The 23,328-nt window shown below is 41.6% G+C and overlaps 1 protein-coding gene across 12 annotated transcripts in view; it reads left to right on the plus strand.

Annotated features, from left to right (window-relative positions):
* Positions 1–23,328, plus strand: part of LOC128869205 (serine/threonine-protein kinase WNK1) — a 309,715-nt gene that overhangs the window by 26,683 nt on the left and 259,704 nt on the right. The gene's annotated exons all lie outside the window — the stretch shown is intronic.

Consider the following 23,328-nt stretch of genomic DNA (forward strand, 5'->3'; position numbering starts at 1 on the left):
TGTGTTCTTTGTTATCTGTTTTATTAACAACTTTTTTTTAAATATTTCCACATTAAACGACTATCATATACAGGGTTTGATTGAAAAGTAATGAGCCTTCCCGCGCGGAGCGTCTGCCAAGCGATCAACCGAATCGGCTGGTGGGGGAAAATGATCGTTGGACCTTCTCCTTCCACTAGAAACCGGTCCCAGTTTGCTGGCAACAGCGGTGCAGTCAACATTGCTCCGCGCGTGAAAGCTGTTTTAAAAGTGTGTTAGGGTTTTGCAGTGGCGAAAATGCAGCGATCGTTGGAGCAACGTTACTCGATCAAATTTTGCGTAAAGCTAAACAAAACGAGTACCGAAACCAGGGGCTACTTAAGGAGGCTTACGGGGACCAATCTCTGTCCAGTGCCCAGGTAAACCGGTGGCACAAGTCGTTCAAGAAAGGCCGGGAGGACGTCGAAGGCGAACAGCGATCTGGAAGGCCTTCGACGACGCAAACAGACGAAGATGTGAACCGGGTTCGTGAATTTTTGAACATTGACTGTCGTGCTAGTCTACCTGTCCCCTCCGGACTTCTTCTTGTTCTCGCGCCTGAAAAGAAAGCTGAAGGGGAGGCGTTTTGACTCCATCGAGACGATCCAAAAAACTGTGACAGCCGAATTGAACACGATTCCTGCGGATGAGTTTAAAAAATGTTTCCTGCAGTGGAAGGACCGCTTCCAGCGGTGTATTGACGCTCAAGGGTTCTATTTTGAAGAATTTTAGTAGTATAAGCCGAAAGGTTTAATAAAACTGCTTAAAAAAAAATAAGGCTCATAACTTTTCAATCAAACCCTGTATATTTGTTTCTACCTTGTGTTCCATATACTGAATTTTTTTAACTTTAACCATTTTCTTGTTTGTTTGTTTGTTTAACAGTAACAGAAGCCCCGTCAGTGTAGGGCATATCACCGGTCTTCGTCTAGCTCATCTAAAGGTAGGCCCAGGAAACATGCTGTTTCGACGGGTTGGGTCCAGAGGGAGAGGGGTGTTAGATGAGACGGTTTTAGAGGGCATGTGAAAAGGTGGTTAGTGTCGTGCGGGGTGCCTGCACATGCCGGAATGAATGTCGTTTATTGACTGTCTAAACACTGTCTGGGCCAGTAAATGTCTGCCAGTTTTGTCCTGTATTTCGTCGGCGTAGTTTAAGAGGCGTCTCCTGACGTGCCTGGGAGGCGGCTCAGGCTCAAGCAGGTGTCTGCAGGGGTGAAACCTGAGGTAACATCTTAGCAGGAACTGCTTCCTGAGCAGTTTGTTGTGCTCCATTACAGGGAGCATTTGGGACGGTTCGTTGTGACGGTGTTGAACAGGGGATATCAGGAGGCAACCTGTCGCTGCCCGAATGGCAGTATTTTGGCATGTCTGTAGCTTTATCCACCGCGCGTCACTAGTTCCAGGTGACCAGACTTTAGTGGCAATTGCGGTTGTGTGCGCTGAGAAGGAGAGCAAACTGTCGAAGGTTACACCCAAAATTTTGGTTTTTTTTTGTCGGGACAACTAGCAAGTGCAGCACTCAGACATGAATTACGTCCAGTGCACTACAATTGGATTCCCTTTTAATTTTCTTTAAATTTAACCGATCTCCGAAGAAATCTGAGTAGACCTTGTGGTGCCAAGGGGCCAAGATGGTCGCTTTTTAACACATCAGTTGCCAAAGACCTCGAACCAGATTCAAGCGAAGGCAGGGCAGACGCACAGGAAGTGGTCCACAGTCTCATCCTCCTCTAAACAAGCTGGGCAAAGTACACTGTCTGAAATGCCCAACCTTTCCATGTGCGTCGCCCACAGAAAGTGGCCCGTCATCAGTTCAACCAGCCATCTGCACTCCCCTCTGCTTACATGACATGACAGGTAACATCAGTTTAGTCTATCTGCAGCCTCTCTCAGCCTGCCAAGCTCGCTTGTGGGTGGTAGTTACCCATTTGCTAACCGTGGCTGTGATGGCCGCAGAAAGGAGTGGCAAAACGGACCCGAGACCCATGTTAGCATCAGGCTATTATGTCTACCGACATAGTTCACAGACACACAAAGTTCATCGCTTCTTGAGCCGCATACACAATTTTGGGGTTGTTTAACGTCGGAATTGGTGTGTCGTCGACTATTACCTTAAGCGACAGTTTGATAGTTGTTCACTTTGGAACACAGGCCATCGATGTCATTGCTCGACGCTATTATCGTAAAGTCTTCAGCGTATGAGACCAGGGAGACTCCCTCTGGTGGTTGGGGGAGCTTCGAGATGTAGAAGTTGAACAGCAAGGAAAAAAGGACACCACCCCGAGGTACACCTTGCTTAATCTTCCTCTGCTTTGATGTTTGATCTCGAAAAATCACTGACGAGTGACGACCGCTCAGGTAGTTTGCGGACCACCCCTTCAGCCCTGGCGGGAGTGCCCTGATAAATATCATCTAGTAGCGTGGAATGGCTGACTGTGTCGAAAGCCTTCTTCAGGTCCAACGCTACTAGGACATTCCTATCCCAGGGGCGGTTTTGGTTAAGCCCGCAGTTTATCTGGACGTTTATAGTGGTTGTGCCGTCAGGGCCAATGGCTTTTGATGTTTTGGATTTATTGATAGCCCCCTGAACCTCATCACCGGAGAAAGCAAGTGGCGAACTGTCGTTCGTCAGTTTGTGCAGCCTTCTGGTAGCACGACGCTTGGTTCTGTCGGCCGGAGGATGCAGTATAAAAAGTCGGCTAAAGCAGCTCGCGCATCTCTTCGGGTCCGACGAAGTACAACCGATGAAGGTGATAGCCCCCTTGTCGTTGTGCTTTGTCGGGTTCGACAGGGACCTAACGGTTGACCAGAGCTTACTCACCGCAGAGGTGAGATTACAGGTCTTCAAGTGCTCAACCCATTTAGTCCATTTGTGTTGATCTACCATTTCCGGATCTCCAAATTGAGATCCCTTATGCGCGGATCCCCGGGATCGACCTGGCGTAGATGGTCACGCTCGTTTGCCAAGCTGGCTGCTTCGGCTGGGAAATGAGGACAAAAGTCCTTAAACCTTCCAGCAGGAATGAAGCGAGCCGCAGCAGCTGTAGACATTATAAGTTTCGAGCTCGGGATCGCTTAACCGGACAGCTATACCTTGACATTCAAAGGTGCTGTCCCTGCGGTCGATGCTTTCGTCAATGAGACGATACTGCACTGTGTGGTGGACTATCAACGCTAGACCACCACCATTGTCTCGCTCTCGATCGTGTCTGTGCACGTTATAGCCATCCCTCGTGATCAGAGAGGACCTAGCGTGCAGCTTGGTTTCCTGGACCGCAGCTATTCTTATACTGTGTCGGCTCATGAAGTCAACTATCTCGTCGATCTTACTCGTGAGTCCGTTGCAGTTAAATTAAAGAAGCTTGAAGCTAGTTGTTGCGGCCTGATGATGGTGGGTGGTCACGACACGGGGGGCGGTTGTGGGTGCAGAGCTCTGCAGCAGGGGGCAGCGTAGTCAGTTGTCCACCCACGGGTAGTGCGCAGGCCAGAACATCTCCGAAAATGGCACCAGCCATTGCAAGAATTGCATTTGACTGATACCAGATTCCGAGGTATTCCGGTCTGACACACGGAACAGACTGTGCGGGGGACCAAGAGCTGCGGATTTGTCGCCGCGCTGGGGTTGGAGCAGGAAGGAAGGGAATGGGCTAAGTCGGGGGAGATGTGTTGCTCCGATAGGCTCCTTACCGTGGAGGTATGGGTTGTGGTGGCGGTTGGTGGTGCCGGCCTATCAAGGGGAGTAGTAGCCGTGGAGGCATCAATAGAATACTTCTGGCTCCGGGTTGGATTCAATTCCAGCGTTAGATTCAATTGTGACGTAAGAGGTTGGGTGATATGCTGTTCACCAGACAGGGCTAGTTTACTTTAATTTATTAGCCATCTCGCTATAATTTCTGTATATTTTCCCGTTAATAAGCACCTTTTTAATGTTTTCTTTGTTATCTGTTTTATTAACAACATTTTTTAAATACTTCCACATTAAACGACTATCATATACAATATATTTGTTTCAACCTTGTATTCCATATACTGAATTTTTTTAACTTTAACCATTTTCTTGTATTCTTTCTGTATTTCGTTGTATTCTACCCAATCTCCTGTCGTAATGGCTTTTTGATACAACACACACTTTTTTTATTAGTTTCGACTAATTCTCAGCCGTACCATTTATGGAGCATTCCATGGAAAATGGTTTATTTCGACCGCCGAACAAATTGCATTTCCGGATGATTATATTAGTGTTAATGTATTTAAAATATATCAATCTTCATTATAAACATCGACCTTTTTCTTGACCTCAATTTGAAGTATCTTTTTTTACAACAAAAACAACTCATAAAAATTGTATTTTCTTCTATCGAAATTTGGTCAAGTTTAAGCGCTTAGTTCTCATTATGTGTGACATATAGCGTGAAACTGATAATTGGTGTTAAAAGAACAAACTTTTACGTTTTGAAACGTAATATTAAAAAAAACAACGCAGATATGCTCTTTTACAAAAATGGTTCGATGATGTCCCGTACGAACGCACATAACACTGTACAGTTATTTTTGTGCTCATCCGAGTAACTTATTTGTTTCGATTACTTTACATTTAAAGCAAACTATTGGTGCTCTTTTTACTTGTAACGCATTGATTTCAGTTTGCATCGCAAATAAGTTCAATATTCAGTCATTAAATTTTGTCCCGTACGAACACGGCATATAAGTTTTTCTTTTAACTAAAAAATGGAGAAAATTAGTGAAAATAATAACAACCATAGCGTGTCACGTTATAAAAAATGGAGATACGAGAAACGAAAAAAAGGTCCAGATTTCAAAAACAACGAAAAAGAAAGAGTGAAACAGTGGAGGAAAAGAAAAACTGAAGCCATGACCCAGGAAGAAATATAGAAGAAGAAGAAAAAAGAGAGTCCAAAGAGCCAAAAAGTTGATCCAAACCCAAGACAGGGAGGCTGTTGGTGATTGCGAATCTGAATGTTTTCCATACAAATGTAAGCAAACGTATGCTAAGGCTGTACAGAAATGAATGCGAAGTCTACCCAGTTCACCCACTAAAAAAAAGGCTGTTGTAGCGGGTGTGGCAAAAAAACTTGGACTTAGTATTGATAACGTTAGGAATAAATCTATAAATGAACCAATTAACGATGACGAAACCACCAAAATGGTGAAAGATGTTTACTTTCGTCCAGACATTGTTTATACATGCCCGGGCATGAACGACACAATGGTCTGTTGGACTAACGGTAAAAAACTTACATTACAAAAGCACTACCTCACCTTATTTTTAAAAGAGGCTTTTTATATTGTATATTTAAGGAAGAGTTTCCGAACATAAAAATAGAGTTTTCTAGATTTTGTGCACTACGACCGAAAAATGTTTTGTTATTAAAAGACACGCCATCAGAACAGTGCAAATGTATGATTCACGAGAATTTTATTCTAAAATAGAAGTGTTTGAAAATAAGCTACAATAGCTCCTACTGGAGCAACATTCTCTGTGATTCAAGCTGTTGGAGAAATGTGTGCGATACATGTAAAAATGGAAGTGAAATAGTAATACCTTATGGTGGAAAAAATATAATTTAGAAGCAATGGAAAAAAAGAGACGATCAACGAGTAAAACTGAAGACAGAAGAAATCAGTTGCGGAGAGTTACACGAAAACCTTATATCCGACTTACCATATGTCATGTATCACATAAATATAAAAAGAGTACAATCACAAGCATTCTAAAGCGATAAAAACAATGAACATGCAAGAATACTTCTTGCGCATATCAAAACGAGGTGCAGTCAGCTCTATGGAGCAGGGAAAGTGTTACTCTTTTTACCGCTGCTTCATTTTTCATGGCACAATGTAAAACTTTTGTGATATGCTCTGGTACAAAGCAAAAAGATAAAGACAGTATATTCGCCTTCGAGACATATTTGTATGATAAAATTTTTGCAGCAGATCATGGCGAAAGAATTAAAGAAGTTATATGGAGTGATGGTCCTTCTTCTGAATTCAAAAATCGTTATATGGTCTCGTTATTGGTATATCTCTCTGAAAGATATAGCAAACAATTCGAATGGAAGTATTTTGCCACTTGCCATGGTAAGGGAGTTGTAGACGGAGTCGGTGGCAATATAAAAAGACTTGTTAATCAAAAAGCCCCTAGCCAAGGAAGCATTACTGTAATCCAAAACGCGAATGATTTCGCAAAAGTTCCTGCCACATTAATTCCTTCAACATCCATTTTTTATATTTCTGCATCCGAAATAGCTGACGAAATTCGGGATGTTCGTCCCTGGGAATCGTCCAAGCCTATACCCGGAATATCCAAATTTCACGAAATATTAGCAAATGGGCGCGAAGTTACATGTAAAAGCCATGCTCAAGATAACAACAGCATCAAATTTTCCCTTTAGAGAACGTTAAAAGCGAAATTTAAGAGCTGAATTTCGTACGCGTCCCGTACGAACAGTTTCATTTTTACACTATAAGTCATTTAAACTAAATATGTTTTAAATGTTTTTGTTGTGTTAATAAACTCTAATACAATCACAATCAAATGTCATTTTCGTTTTCTTGTTAATATTAGTTTCGCTCAAATTTCACTTAATTCACTATAACTCAGAGTAGTGGTAGACTGGAGCTGTCCCGTACGAACATATATTATAATTTTTTTTTTTTTGGATTTTGCAAAGATATGCGAATATTTTAAAGCACGTTTATAGGTTTCGCTTAGAAAACTACAACACAGTATTAGTGCACTAAATAACTCGTTTTAAAAAGTTATGGCTTATCTATAAGTAAGGTTGTAAACTGTAAAAATTCGTACGATCTGTCCCGTACGAACCATGGAATGCTCCTTATAAACATATAAAATTGAATTGTACAGGAGCATCGACAAGAAGGGTTTTTGCAAATTTGTACAATTTTTACTTAGAACTTTTTTGGCATTGAAGGCAAATAATTACCAAACCATTATTTCCGGAAAAATTGCGTGTTATAAAGGTTGTTCCTGAACTACTCCCTAACATCTCCACCATTAAAAATGTCCATGTTAGATTATAGCATAGCCGAGTCACCGCACCCTTCGGAGGCATATAATATTTCAGTAATATATTGTTAAAGTTGTGTAATTTAGCGAAAAGTTGGTGTTGCCTGACAGCTGAAATAAGAACGAAGTTCTCATGCAGAGACCTTCAGTGGAAGGTTGTTTGTAAATCTGCAGTAGTTTTTGCTTTAGTTTAGAATTTTTTGAGTTTTTACGGTCTTAAGTCTTAATTTATACAATTATATGCTTGTATGCTAAATAGTTCAATAATAATATTCCTGCATAGATATACATATGTCTACAATAAAACAAATTATAGTTCACAATTATCAAGTTTTTACAGCGTAATTTATAGTTTAACATAGTTAATGTAATGCATATTTCGGGAAATATTTAGTATAATGTCTATTGCTTTGAAAAAAAAAGGTTAAAAGGGGGGGGCGATAGAGGGGTGTATCCCCATTTGAAAACTGAAAACCGCACCCTCCGCAGGCTTATAGTTTTTAAGTAATTTAATGTTAAAGTTGTGTAATTCAGCGAAAAGTTGGTGTTGCCGAAGTTCGTATGTTCAGATGTTCAGTGAAGGGTTGATTGTAAAATTGCAGTATTTTTTGCTGTAATTTAAAATTGAGAAATATTTTTGAAAATAAAAACATACAACTCATCGAAACTTAAAAACAATGATATTAAGTGTATCACATAAAATAATAAAGTTATTAAAAAGCAAAAATTACGATTTATAAGTGCATTGTATTGCTTCGATCAGTTTTACAAACGGGTCCTCATGCCTCTTATAAACAGATTTTCTCCACAAAAATTCGATTATCATGTCTGCAAAACAAATAAGGTGGTCGTAGTTGTCTTTATTAAAACACTCGTTTTCTTTCAAAAAAATAACCCTCATCAGTCCAACTCCGTCAATGCAATCCACAGTATTTTTGCGTAGAACGTGATTGTATGGACAAATGCATTTGCATTCAATTTTAAAGAAAATAATTCGAGTATAAAGATAAGAATATGTAAAAACGCGCGTGGGAGTGTATATTTAGTGAATTTTAGTGAAGTGGTAAAAAATATATAGTGTAATGTGCCAAACTATAGTGAAGCTCCCGAGGGCACGTTGAAGGCAAATAATTACGAAATTATTATTTCCCGAATAATTTAGAATTATAAAGATTGTTCCTTAACACCTCCCTAACATCTCCACCAAGTTTCATTAATAAAAATTGCCCAATATACAATACATTATTGCGAATCCCAGCCCATATTCCCACTGCTTGGAAAGGAAGGGTCTAGTTTCTATCTTTCGGCAACGTTTTACGGTGATGAAATAGCGGCCTCTTGAGAGTCCTCATGTTAACAGAATTTTTTTTTTTTAATTGGTAGCTCGTTAAAACATTTTAATCCTTTATCTTGTTCATCTTTATATATAAATATGAATGTTTGTCTGTATGCCCTCGATGAACTCAAAAACTACTGGACCGATTATTATAAAAATTGGTATAGCTATATATGTATTTTTCCACGGAGAAGGTTTGTAGAATATGCTCAGTGCTGCCACTCGCCACGAGGTGGGGCTGCAGAGTAGCAACTTCTGCCCCGTTCAACCGATTTTTTCGAAATAAACAAAATCAATAAAATGGTTTAGAATGAATTGAATATTTGTGTACTGATTTTTCTTAACCCCTTCGGACCTCAAGTGCAGAATTATGCACATAATGTTTAAAGCCTTATAATATTTTTAATTTACTTTGTTGACAACACTTGGGACCTAATGTGCATAATTGTGCACATGCCGGAAAATTCGGAAAACTTAATATATATGTACTGATTTTTCTTAAATTTATTTTAGTTGTTGGTGTAGCAACGCCCGCCGGGTGCAGCTAGTAGAATATATTTTTCTTATCAACTTCTGTTCTAAACAGTGATAGTCTAAAACTATTAGAAGGGTGTTTATAGGTCTATGTTCCTCAGCTTAATTAGTATTTTTCACCTTCTTCACTGGTACTATGGTGGAAGTTTTCCATTTCATAGGTACTGTTGTTGACCGAAGACTACTTTATACTAGTATGGCGTAAAAGTGGCCCATATATTCCACTGAACCCTTAATTACCCCTTCTCATAATAAGTTGTTTCCACCCAATTTTCTCTTTGACTTCCTAACTATATGAACGATATCATCTCTGCTTATTTCTTCAAATTAAACGTAGTTTGGGGTAGTTTCCTGCCTTATGAATTCATAATGAACATTTTCTATATAACTATTGCCGATAATACTGTCCACAAAAAATTCGTTTAATTTATTAGCCATCTCGCTATAATTTCTGTATATTTTCCCGTTGATAAGCACCTTTTTAATGTGTTCTTTGTTATCTGTTTTATTAACAACTTTTTTTTAAATATTTCCACATTAAACGACTATCATATACAGGGTTTGATTGAAAAGTAATGAGCCTTCCCGCGCGGAGCGTCTGCCAAGCGATCAACCGAATCGGCTGGTGGGGGAAAATGATCGTTGGACCTTCTCCTTCCACTAGAAACCGGTCCCAGTTTGCTGGCAACAGCGGTGCAGTCAACATTGCTCCGCGCGTGAAAGCTGTTTTAAAAGTGTGTTAGGGTTTTGCAGTGGCGAAAATGCAGCGATCGTTGGAGCAACGTTACTCGATCAAATTTTGCGTAAAGCTAAACAAAACGAGTACCGAAACCAGGGGCTACTTAAGGAGGCTTACGGGGACCAATCTCTGTCCAGTGCCCAGGTAAACCGGTGGCACAAGTCGTTCAAGAAAGGCCGGGAGGACGTCGAAGGCGAACAGCGATCTGGAAGGCCTTCGACGACGCAAACAGACGAAGATGTGAACCGGGTTCGTGAATTTTTGAACATTGACTGTCGTGCTAGTCTACCTGTCCCCTCCGGACTTCTTCTTGTTCTCGCGCCTGAAAAGAAAGCTGAAGGGGAGGCGTTTTGACTCCATCGAGACGATCCAAAAAACTGTGACAGCCGAATTGAACACGATTCCTGTGGATGAGTTTAAAAAATGTTTCCTGCAGTGGAAGGACCGCTTCCAGCGGTGTATTGACGCTCAAGGGTTCTATTTTGAAGAATTTTAGTAGTATAAGCCGAAAGGTTTAATAAAACTGCTTAAAAAAATAAGGCTCATAACTTTTCAATCAAACCCTGTATATTTGTTTCTACCTTGTGTTCCATATACTGAATTTTTTTAACTTTAACCATTTTCTTGTTTGTTTGTTTGTTTAACAGTAATAGAAGCCCCGTCAGTGTAGGGCATATCACCGGTCTTCGTCTAGCTCATCTAAAGGTAGGCCCAGGAAACATGCTGTTTCGACGGGTTGGGTCCAGAGAGAGAGGGGTGTTAGATGAGACGGTTTTAGAGGGCATGTGAAAAGGTGGTTAGTGTCGTGCGGGGTGCCTGCACATGCCGGAATGAATGTCGTTTATTGACTGTCTAAACATTGTCTGGGCCAGTAAATGTCTGTCAGTTTTGTCCTGTATTTCGTCGGCGTAGTTTAAGAGGTGTCTCCTGACGTGCCTGGGAGGCGGCTCAGGCTCAAGCAGGTGTCTGCAGGGGTGAAACCTGAGGTAACATCTTAGCAGGAACTGCTTGCTGAGCAGTTTGTTGTGCTCCATTACAGGGAGCATTTGGGACGGTTCGTTGTGACGGTGTTGAACAGGGGATCTCAGGAGGCAACCTGTCGCTGTCCGAATGGCAGTATTTTGGCATGTCTGTAGCTTTATCCACCGCGCGTCACTAGTTCCAGGTGACCAGACAGGCGCAGCATAGTTCAGAACCGGCCGACCAAATGCCTTAAATGTCGATAACAACAGTTCTTTGTCTTGGCCCCTGGACCTGCCGGCAAGCGATTTGAGGACCTTGTTGCGATCTTGGACTTTAGTGGCAATTGCGGTTGTGTGCGCTGAGAAGGAGAGCAAACTGTCGAAGGTTACACCCAAAATTTTGGTTTTTTTTGTCGGGACAACTAGCAAGTGCAGCACTCAGACAGGGCAGACGCACAGGAAGTGGTCCACAGTCTCATCCTCCTCTAAACAAGCTGGGCAAAGTACACTGTCTGAAATGCCCAACCTTTCCATGTGCGTCGCCCACAGAAAGTGGCCCGTCATGAGTTTAACCAGCCATCTGCACTCCCCTCTGCTTAATGACAGAAGGGTTTGCGACAGTCGATCGGACATGACAGGTAACATCAGTTTAGTCTATCTGCAGCCTCTCTCAGCCTGCCAAGCTCGCTTGTGGGTGGTAGTTACCCATTTGCTAACCGTGGCTGTGATGGCCGCAGAAGGGAGTGGCAAAACGGACCCGAGACCCATGTTAGCATCAGGCTATTATGTCTTCCGACATAGTTCACAGACACACAAAGTTCATCGCTTCTTGAGCCGCATACACAATTTTGGGGTTGTTTAACGTCGGAATTGGTGTGTCGTCGACTATTACCTTAAGCGACAGTTTGACCTCCTTTGTCCAGGTGTTAAAGAGGGTCGCCGTTGACTTAGTGGGGGAAAGTTGGAGATTCCTCGCAGGGAAAAAGCGAGAAAGGTCGGTGAGATAGTTGTTCACTTTGGAACACAGGCCATCGATGTCATTGCTCGACGCTATTATCGTAAAGTCGTCAGCGTATGAGACCAGGGAGACTCCCTCTGGTGGTTGGGGGAGCTTCGAGATGTAGAAGTTGAACAGCAAGGGAAAAAGGACACCACCCCGAGGTACACCTTGCTTAATCTTCCTCTGCTTTGATGTTTGATCTCGAAAAATCACTGACGAGTGACGACCGCTCAGGTAGTTTGCGGACCACCCCTTCAGCCCTGGCGGGAGTGCCCTGATAAATATCATCTAGTAGCGTGGAATGGCTGACTGTGTCGAAAGCCTTCTTCAGGTCCAACGCTACTAGGACATTCCTATCCCAGGGGCGGTTTTGGTTAAGCCCGCGGTTTATCTGGACGTTTATAGTGGTTGTGCCGTCAGGGCCAATGGCTTTTGATGTTTTGGATTTATTGATGGCCCCCTGAACCTCATCACCGGAGAAAGCAAGTGGCGAACTGTCGTTCGTCAGTTTGTGCAGCCTTCTGGTAGCACGACGCTTGGTTCTGTCGGCCGGAGGATGCAGTATAAAAAGTCGGCTAAAGCAGCTCGCGCATCTCTTCGGGTCCGACGAAGTACAACCGATGAAGGTGATAGCCCCCTTGTCGTTGTGCTTTGTCGGGTTCGACAGGGACCTAACGGTTGACCAGAGCTTACTCACCGCAGAGGTGAGATTACAGGTCTTCAAGTGCTCAACCCATTTAGTCCATTTGTGTTGATCTACCATTTCCGGATCTCCAAATTGAGATCCCTTATGCGTGGATCCCCGGGATCGACCTGGCGTAGATGGTCACGCTCGTTTGCCAAGCTGGCTGCTTCGGCTGGGAAATGAGGACGAAAGTCCTTAAACCTTCCAGCAGGAATGAAGCGAGCCGCAGCAGCTGTAGACATTATAAGTTTCGAGCTCGGGATCGCTTAACCGGACAGCTATACCTTGACATTCAAATGTGCTGTCCCTGCGGTCGATGCTTTCGTCAATGAGACGATACTGCACTGTGTGGTGGACTATCAACGCTAGACCACCACCATTGTCTCGCTCTCGATCGTGTCTGTGCACGTTATAGCCATCCCTCGTGATCAGAGAGGACCTAGCGTGCAGCTTGGTTTCCTGGACCGCAGCTATTTTTATACTGTGTCGGCTCATGAAGTTAACTATCTCGTCGATCTTACTCGTGAGTCCGTTGCAGTTAAATTAAAGAAGCTTGAAGCTAGTTGTTGCGGCCTGATGATGGTGGGTGGTCACGACACGGGGGGCGGTTGTGGGTGCAGAGCTCTGCAGCAGGGGGCAGCGTAGTCAGTTGTCCACCCACGGGTAGTGCGCAGGCCAGAACATCTCCGAAAATGGTACCAGCCATTGCAAGAATTGCATTTGACTGATACCAGATTCCGAGGTATTCCGGTCTGACACACGGAACAGACTGTGCGGGGGACCAAGAGCTGCGGATTTGTCCCCGCGCTGGGGTTGGAGCAGGAAGGAAGGGAATGGGCTAAGTCGGGGGAGATGTGTTGCTCCGATAGGCTCCTTACCGTGGAGATATGGGTTGTGGTGGCGGTTGGTGGTGCCGGCCTATCAAGGGGAGTAGTAGCCGTGGAGGCATCAGACGCCTACTGGCGGGAGCAACACGTGGCCACATACCGTGTGGACCACTCCCTACGAGTCTTAAGGCCTGTACAGGTCTTAAAGTGGCTCCACCCATTGCACTTGCTGCACCTAACCGAGGTAGACGCAGCAATAGAATACTTCTGGCTCCGGGTTGGATTCAATTCCAGCGTTAGATTCAATTGTGACGTAAGAGGTTGGGTGATATGCTGTTCACCAGACAGGGCTAGTTTACTTTAATTTATTAGCCATCTCGCTATAATTTCTGTATATTTTCCCGTTAATAAGCACCTTTTTAATGTTTTCTTTGTTATCTGTTTTATTAACAACATTTTTTAAATACTTCCACATTAAACGACTATCATATACAATATATTTGTTTCAACCTTGTATTCCATATACTGAATTTTTTTAACTTTAACCATTTTCTTGTATTCTTTCTGTATTTCGTTGTATTCTACCCAATCTCCTGTCGTAATGGCTTTTTGATACAACACACACTTTTTTTATTAGTTTCGACTAATTCTCAGCCGTACCATTTATGGAGCATTCCATGGAAAATGGTATATTTCGACCGCCGAACAAATTGCATTTCCGGATGATTATATTAGTGTTAATGTATTTAAAATATATCAATCTTCATTATAAACATCGACCTTTTTCTTGACCTCAGTTTGAAGTATCTTTTTTTACAACAAAAACAACTCATAAAAATTGTATTTTCTTCTATCGAAATTTGGTCAAGTTTAAGCGCTTAGTTCTCATTATATGTGACATATAGCGTGAAACTGATAATTGGTGTTAAAAGAACAAACTTTTACGTTTTGAAACGTAATATTAAAAAAAACAACGCAGATATGCTCTTTTACAAAAATGGTTCGATGATGTCCCGTACGAACGCACTTAACACTGTACAGTTATTTTTGTGCTCATCCGAGTAACTTATTTGTTTCGATTACTTTACATTTAAAGCAAACTATTGGTGCTCTTTTTACTTGTAACGCATTGATTTCAGTTTGCATCGCAAATAAGTTCAATATTCAGTCATTAAATTTTGTCCCGTACGAACACGGCATATAAGTTTTTCTTTTAACTAAAAAATGGAGAAAATTAGTGAAAATAATAACAACCATAGCGTGTCACGTTATAAAAAATGGAGATACGAGAAACGAAAAAAAGGTCCAGATTTCAAAAACAACGAAAAAGAAAGAGTGAAACAGTGGAGGAAAAGAAAAACTGAAGCCATGACCCAGGAAGAAATATAGAAGAAGAAGAAAAAAGAGAGTCCAAAGAGCCAAAAAGTTGATCCAAACCCAAGACAGGGAGGCTGTTGGTGATTGCGAATCTGAATGTTTTCCATACAAATGTAAGCAAACGTATGCTAAGGCTGTACAGAAATGAATGCGAAGTCTACCCAGTTCACCCACTAAAAAAAAGGCTGTTGTAGCGGGTGTGGCAAAAAAACTTGGACTTAGTATTGATAACGTTAGGAATAAATCTATAAATGAACCAATTAACGATGACGAAACCACCAAAATGGTGAAAGATGTTTACTTTCGTCCAGACATTGTTTATACATGCCCGGGCATGAACGACACAATGGTCTGTTGGACTAACGGTAAAAAACTTACATTACAAAAGCACTACCTCACCTTATTTTTAAAAGAGGCTTTTTATATTGTATATTTAAGGAAGAGTTTCCGAACATAAAAATAGAGTTTTCTAGATTTTGTGCACTACGACCGAAAAATGTTTTGTTATTAAAAGACACGCCATCAGAACAGTGCAAATGTATGATTCACGAGAATTTTATTCTAAAATAGAAGTGTTTGAAAATAAGCTACAATAGCTCCTACTGGAGCAACATTCTCTGTGATTCAAGCTGTTGGAGAAATGTGTGCGATACATGTAAAATGGAAGTAAAATAGTAATACCTTATGGTGGAAAAAATATAATTTAGAAGCAATGGAAAAAAAGAGACGATCAACGAGTAAAACTGAAGACAGAAGAAATCAGTTGCGGAGAGTTACACGAAAACCTTATATCCGACTTACCATATGTCATGTATCACATAAATATAAAAAGAGTACAATCACAAGCATTCCAAAGCGATAAAAACAATGAACATGCAAGAATACTTCAAATTGATTTAGCTATGTCTTATTCTTGCGCATATCAAAACGAGGTGCAGTCAGCTCTATGGAGCAGGGAAAGTGTTACTCTTTTTACCGCTGCTTCATTTTTCATGGCACAATGTAAAACTTTTGTGATATGCTCTGGTACAAAGCAAAAAGATAAAGACAGTATATTCGCCTTCGAGACATATTTGTATGATAAAATTTTTGCAGCAGATCATGGCGAAAGAATTAAAGAAGTTATATGGAGTGATGGTCCTTCTTCTGAATTCAAAAATCGTTATATGGTCTCGTTATTGGTATATCTCTCTGAAAGATATAGCAAACAATTTGAATGGAAGTATTTTGCCACTTCCCATGGTAAGGGAGTTGTAGACGGAGTCGGTGGCAATATAAAAAGACTTGTTAATCAAAAAGCCCCTAGCCAAGGAAGCATTACTGTAATCCAAAACGCGAATGATTTCGCAAAAGTTCCTGCCACATTAATTCCTTCAACATCCATTTTTTATATTTCTGCATCCGAAATAGCTGACGAAATTCGGGATGTTCGTCCCTGGGAATCGTCCAAGCCTATACCCGGAATATCCAAATTTCACGAAATATTAGCAAATGGGCGCGAAGTTACATGTAAAAGCCATGCTCAAGATAACAACAGCATCAAATTTTCCCTTTAGAGAACGTTAAAATCAAAATTTAAGAGCTGAATTTCGTACGCGTCCCGTACGAACACAATTTGTCCCGTACGAACATTTTCATTTTTACACTATAAGTCATTTAAACTAAATATGTTTTAAATGTTTTTGTTGTGTTAATAAACTCTAATACAATCACAATCAAATGTCATTTTCGTTCTCTTGTTAATATTATTAGTTTCGCTGAAATTTCACTTAATTCACTATAACTCAGAGTAGTGGTATATATATATATAATTTTTTTTTGGATTTTGCAAAGATATGCGAATATTTTAAAGCACGTTTATAGGTTTCGCTTAGAAAACTACAACACAGTATTAGTGCACTAAATAACTCGTTTTAAAAAGTTATGGCTTATCATAAGTAAGGTTGTAAACTGTAAAAATTCGTACGATCTGTCCCGTACGAACCATGGAATGCTCCTTATAAACATATAAAATTGAATTGTACAGGAGCATCGACAAGAAGGGTTTTTGCAAATTTGTACAATTTTTACTTAGAACTTTTTTGGCATGGGCGGCCTTCGGCCGCGATTCAAAAAAATAACCCTCATCAGTCCAACTCCGGCAACGCCATCCACAGTATTTTTTGCATAGAACTCCTTTCCGCGTTAAAAACATTGAACCCAAAATTAATACGTCATATGCGTGTGTGTAGTAAGGAGGCACAATAACCCTCATCCCCATCATTAACACTAAACTGAAATACTTAAGTTTTGTTCGTTTCCACGACAGTCGGTGTACGTTACCGAAAAGAAAATATGGGGAATGTTTATGCTGCTACAAAAACAACAACTTCATTTTTGTTCGTATATTTGTTTTCATTTGCAGGCATCCGGCAACACTATATTGAGAACATTCCAATCTTCTTATTCGTGTTTAAAATTGGAAAGTGATTATATGGACAAATGCATTAACATTTAATTTTCATTGAAATAATTCGAATACAAGTATAAAAAAACTACAAACACACGTGGGAGTGTATATTTAATGAATTTAAGTGAAGTGTAGAAAAATATATATTATAATGTTCCAAACTATTGTGAAGTTTCCGAGGGAACTTTGAAGGCAAATAATTACCCAACCATTATTTCCGGAAAAATTGCGTGTTATAAAGGTTGTTCCTGAACTACTCCCTAACATCTCCACCATTAAAAATGTCCATGTTAGATTATTGCATAGCCGAGTCACCGCACCCTCCGGAGGCATATAATATTTCAGTAATATATTGTTAAAGTTGTGTAATTTAGCGAAAAGTTGGTGTTGCCTGACAGCTGAAATAAGAACGAAGTTCTCATGCAGAGACCTTCAGTGGAAGGTTGTTTGTAAGTCTGCAGTAGTTTTTGCTTTAGTTTAGAATTTTTTGAGTTTTTACGGTCTTAAGTCTTAATTTATACAATTATATGCTTGTATGCTAAATAGTTCAATAATAATATTCCTGCATAGATATACATATGTCTACAATAAAACAAATTATAATTCACAATTATCAAGTTTTTACAGCGTAATTTATAGTTTAACATAGTTAATGTAATGCATATTTCGGGAAATATTTAGTATAATGTCTATTGCTTTGAAAAAAAAAGGTTAAAAGGGGGGGGCGATAGAGGGGTGTATCCCCATTTGAAAACTGAAAACCGCACCCTCCGCAGGCTTATAGTTTTTAAGTAATTTAATGTTAAAGTTGTGTAATTTAGCGAAAAGTTGGTGTTGCCGAAGTTCGTATGTTCAGATGTTCAGTGAAGGGTTGATTGTAAAATTGCAGTATTTTTTGCTGTAATTTAAAATTGAGAAATATTTTTGAAAATAAAAACATACAACTCATCGAAACTTAAAAACAATGATATTAAGTGTATCACATAAAATAATAAAGTTATTAAAAAGCAAAAATTACGATTTATAAGTGCATTGTATTGCTTCGATCAGTTTTACAAACGGGTCCTCATGCCTCTTATAAACAGATTTTCTCCACAAAAATTCGATTATCATGTCTGCAAAACAAATAGGGTGGTCGTAGTTGTCTTTATTAAAACACTCGTTTTCTTTCAAAAAAATAACCCTCATCAGTCCAACTCCGTCAATGCAATCCACAGTATTTTTGCGTAGATCGTGATTGTATGGACAAATGCATTTGCATTCAATTTTAAAGAAAATAATTCGAGTATAAAGATAAGAATATGTAAAAACGCGCATGGGAGTGTATATTTAGTGAATTTTAGTGAAGTGGTAAAAAATATATAGTGTAATGTGCCAAACTATAGTGAAGCTCCCGAGGGCACGTTGAAGGCAAATAATTACGAAATTATTATTTCCCGAATAATTTAGAATTATAAAGATTGTTCCTTAACACCTCCCTAACATCTCCACCAAGTTTCATTAATAAAAATTGCCCAATATACAATACATTATTGCGAATCCCAGCCCATATTCCCACTGCTTGGAAAGGAAGGGTCTAGTTTCTATCTTTCGGCAACGTTTTACGGTGATGAAATAGCGGCCTCTTGAGAGTCCTCATGTTAACAGAATTTTTTTTTTTTAATTGGTAGCTCGTTAAAACATTTTAATCCTTTATCTTGTTCATCTTTATATATAAATATGAATGTTTGTCTGTATGCCCTCGATGAACTCAAAAACTACTGGACCGATTATTATAAAAATTGGTATAGCTATATATGTATTTTTCCACGGAGAAGGTTTGTAGAATATGCTCAGTGCTGCCACTCGCCACGAGGTGGGGCTGCAGAGTAGCAACTTCTGCCCCGTTCAACCGATTTTTTCGAAATAAACAAAATCAATAAAATGGTTTAGAATGAATTGAATATTTGTGTACTGATTTTTCTTAACCCCTTCGGACCTCAAGTGCAGAATTATGCACATAATGTTTAAAGCCTTATAATATTTTTAATTTACTTTGTTGACAACACTTGGGACCTAATGTGCATAATTGTGCACATGCCGGAAAATTCGGAAAACTTAATATATATGTACTGATTTTTCTTAAATTTATTTTAGTTGTTGGTGTAGCCACGCCCGCCGGGTACAGCTAGTAGAATATATTTTTCTTATCAACTTCTGTTCTAAACAGTGATAGTCTAAAACTATTAGAAGGGTGTTTATAGGTCTATGTTCCTCAGCTTAATTAGTATTTTTCACCTTCTTCACTGGTACTATGGTGGAAGTTTTCCATTTCATAGGTACTGTTGTTGACCGAAGACTACTTTATACTAGTATGGCGTAAAAGTGGCCCATATATTCCACTGAACCCTTAATTACCCCTTCTCATAATAAGTTGTTTCCACCCAATTTTCTCTTTGACTTCCTAACTATATGAACGATATCATCTCTGCTTATTTCTTCAAATTAAACGTAGTTTGGGGTAGTTTCCTGCCTTATGAATTCATAATGAACATTTTCTATATAACTATTGCCGATAATACTGTCCACAAAAAATTCGTTTAATTTATTAGCCATCTCGCTATAATTTCTGTATATTTTCCCGTTGATAAGCACCTTTTTAATGTGTTCTTTGTTATCTGTTTTATTAACAACTTTTTTTTAAATATTTCCACATTAAACGACTATCATATACAGGGTTTGATTGAAAAGTAATGAGCCTTCCCGCGCGGAGCGTCTGCCAAGCGATCAACCGAATCGGCTGGTGGGGGAAAATGATCGTTGGACCTTCTCCTTCCACTAGAAACCGGTCCCAGTTTGCTGGCAACAGCGGTGCAGTCAACATTGCTCCGCGCGTGAAAGCTGTTTTAAAAGTGTGTTAGGGTTTTGCAGTGGCGAAAATGCAGCGATCGTTGGAGCAACGTTACTCGATCAAATTTTGCGTAAAGCTAAACAAAACGAGTACCGAAACCAGGGGCTACTTAAGGAGGCTTACGGGGACCAATCTCTGTCCAGTGCCCAGGTAAACCGGTGGCACAAGTCGTTCAAGAAAGGCCGGGAGGACGTCGAAGGCGAACAGCGATCTGGAAGGCCTTCGACGACGCAAACAGACGAAGATGTGAACCGGGTTCGTGAATTTTTGAACATTGACTGTCGTGCTAGTCTACCTGTCCCCTCCGGACTTCTTCTTGTTCTCGCGCCTGAAAAGAAAGCTGAAGGGGAGGCGTTTTGACTCCATCGAGACGATCCAAAAAACTGTGACAGCCGAATTGAACACGATTCCTGTGGATGAGTTTAAAAAATGTTTCCTGCAGTGGAAGGACCGCTTCCAGCGGTGTATTGACGCTCAAGGGTTCTATTTTGAAGAATTTTAGTAGTATAAGCCGAAAGGTTTAATAAAACTGCTTAAAAAAAATAAGGCTCATAACTTTTCAATCAAACCCTGTATATTTGTTTCTACCTTGTGTTCCATATACTGAATTTTTTTAACTTTAACCATTTTCTTGTTTGTTTGTTTGTTTAACAGTAATAGAAGCCCCGTCAGTGTAGGGCATATCACCGGTCTTCGTCTAGCTCATCTAAAGGTAGGCCCAGGAAACATGCTGTTTCGACGGGTTGGGTCCAGAGAGAGAGGGGTGTTAGATGAGACGGTTTTAGAGGGCATGTGAAAAGGTGGTTAGTGTCGTGCGGGGTGCCTGCACATGCCGGAATGAATGTCGTTTATTGACTGTCTAAACATTGTCTGGGCCAGTAAATGTCTGTCAGTTTTGTCCTGTATTTCGTCGGCGTAGTTTAAGAGGTGTCTCCTGACGTGCCTGGGAGGCGGCTCAGGCTCAAGCAGGTGTCTGCAGGGGTGAAACCTGAGGTAACATCTTAGCAGGAACTGCTTGCTGAGCAGTTTGTTGTGCTCCATTACAGGGAGCATTTGGGACGGTTCGTTGTGACGGTGTTGAACAGGGGATCTCAGGAGGCAACCTGTCGCTGCCCGAATGGCAGTATTTTGGCATGTCTGTAGCTTTATCCACCGCGCGTCACTAGTTCCAGGTGACCAGACAGGCGCAGCATAGTTCAGAACCGGCCGACCAAATGCCTTAAATGTCGATAACAACAGTTCTTTGTCTTGGCCCCTGGACCTGCCGGCAAGCGATTTGAGGACCTTGTTGCGATCTTGTACTTTAGTGGCAATTGCGGTTGTGTGCGCTGAGAAGGAGAGCAAACTGTCGAAGGTTACACCCAAAATTTTGGTTTTTTTTGTCGGGACAACTAGCAAGTGCAGCACTCAGACAGGGCAGACGCACAGGAAGTGGTCCACAGTCTCATCCTCCTCTAAACAAGCTGGGCAAAGTACACTGTCTGAAATGCCCAACCTTTCCATGTGCGTCGCCCACAGAAAGTGGCCCGTCATGAGTTTAACCAGCCATCTGCACTCCCCTCTGCTTAATGACAGAAGGGTTTGCGACAGTCGATCGGACATGACAGGTAACATCAGTTTAGTCTATCTGCAGCCTCTCTCAGCCTGCCAAGCTCGCTTGTGGGTGGTAGTTACCCATTTGCTAACCGTGGCTGTGATGGCCGCAGAAGGGAGTGGCAAAACGGACCCGAGACCCATGTTAGCATCAGGCTATTATGTCTACCGACATAGTTCACAGACACACAAAGTTCATCGCTTCTTGAGCCGCATACACAATTTTGGGGTTGTTTAACGTCGGAATTGGTGTGTCGTCGACTATTACCTTAAGCGACAGTTTGACCTCCTTTGTCCAGGTGTTAAAGAGGGTCGCCGTTGACTTAGTGGGGGAAAGTTGGAGATTCCTCGCAGGGAAAAAGCGAGAAAGGTCGGTGAGATAGTTGTTCACTTTGGAACACAGGCCATCGATGTCATTGTTCGACGCTATTATCGTAAAGTCGTCAGCGTATGAGACCAGGGAGACTCCCTCTGGTGGTTGGGGGAGCTTCGAGATGTAGAAGTTGAACAGCCAGGGAAAAAGGACACCACCCCGAGGTACACCTTGCTTAATCTTCCTCTGCTTTGATGTTTGATCTCGAAAAATCACTGACGAGTGACGACCGCTCAGGTAGTTTGCGGACCACCCCTTCAGCCCTGGCGGGAGTGCCCTGATAAATATCATCTAGTAGCGTGGAATGGCTGACTGTGTCGAAAGCCTTCTTCAGGTCCAACGCTACTAGGACATTCCTATCCCAGGGGCGGTTTTGGTTAAGCCCGCAGTTTATCTGGACGTTTATAGTGGTTGTGCCGTCAGGGCCAATGGCTTTTGATGTTTTGGATTTATTGATGGCCCCCTGAACCTCATCACCGGAGAAAGCAAGTGGCGAACTGTCGTTCGTCAGTTTGTGCAGCCTTCTGGTAGCACGACGCTTGGTTCTGTCGGCCGGAGGATGCAGTATAAAAAGTCGGCTAAAGCAGCTCGCGCATCTCTTCGGGTCCGACGAAGTACAACCGATGAAGGTGATAGCCCCCTTGTCGTTGTGCTTTGTCGGGTTCGACAGGGACCTAACGGTTGACCAGAGCTTACTCACCGCAGAGGTGAGATTACAGGTCTTCAAGTGCTCAACCCATTTAGTCCATTTGTGTTGATCTACCATTTCCGGATCTCCAAATTGAGATCCCTTATGCGTGGATCCCCGGGATCGACCTGGCGTAGATGGTCACGCTCGTTTGCCAAGCTGGCTGCTTCGGCTGGGAAATGAGGACGAAAGTCCTTAAACCTTCCAGCAGGAATGAAGCGAGCCGCAGCAGCTGTAGACATTATAAGTTTCGAGCTCGGGATCGCTTAACCGGACAGCTATACCTTGACATTCAAATGTGCTGTCCCTGCGGTCGATGCTTTCGTCAATGAGACGATACTGCACTGTGTGGTGGACTATCAACGCTAGACCACCACCATTGTCTCGCTCTCGATCGTGTCTGTGCACGTTATAGCCATCCCTCGTGATCAGAGAGGACCTAGCGTGCAGCTTGGTTTCCTGGACCGCAGCTATTTTTATACTGTGTCGGCTCATGAAGTTAACTATCTCGTCGATCTTACTCGTGAGTCCGTTGCAGTTAAATTAAAGAAGCTTGAAGCTAGTTGTTGCGGCCTGATGATGGTGGGTGGTCACGACACGGGGGGCGGTTGTGGGTGCAGAGCTCTGCAGCAGGGGGCAGCGTAGTCAGTTGTCCACCCACGGGTAGTGCGCAGGCCAGAACATCTCCGAAAATGGTACCAGCCATTGCAAGAATTGCATTTGACTGATACCAGATTCCGAGGTATTCCGGTCTGACACACGGAACAGACTGTGCGGGGGACCAAGAGCTGCGGATTTGTCCCCGCGCT

This window comes from Anastrepha ludens, chromosome X (genome assembly GCF_028408465.1).
Source record: "Anastrepha ludens isolate Willacy chromosome X, idAnaLude1.1, whole genome shotgun sequence".
NCBI classification, from domain to species: Eukaryota; Metazoa; Arthropoda; class Insecta; order Diptera; family Tephritidae; genus Anastrepha; species Anastrepha ludens.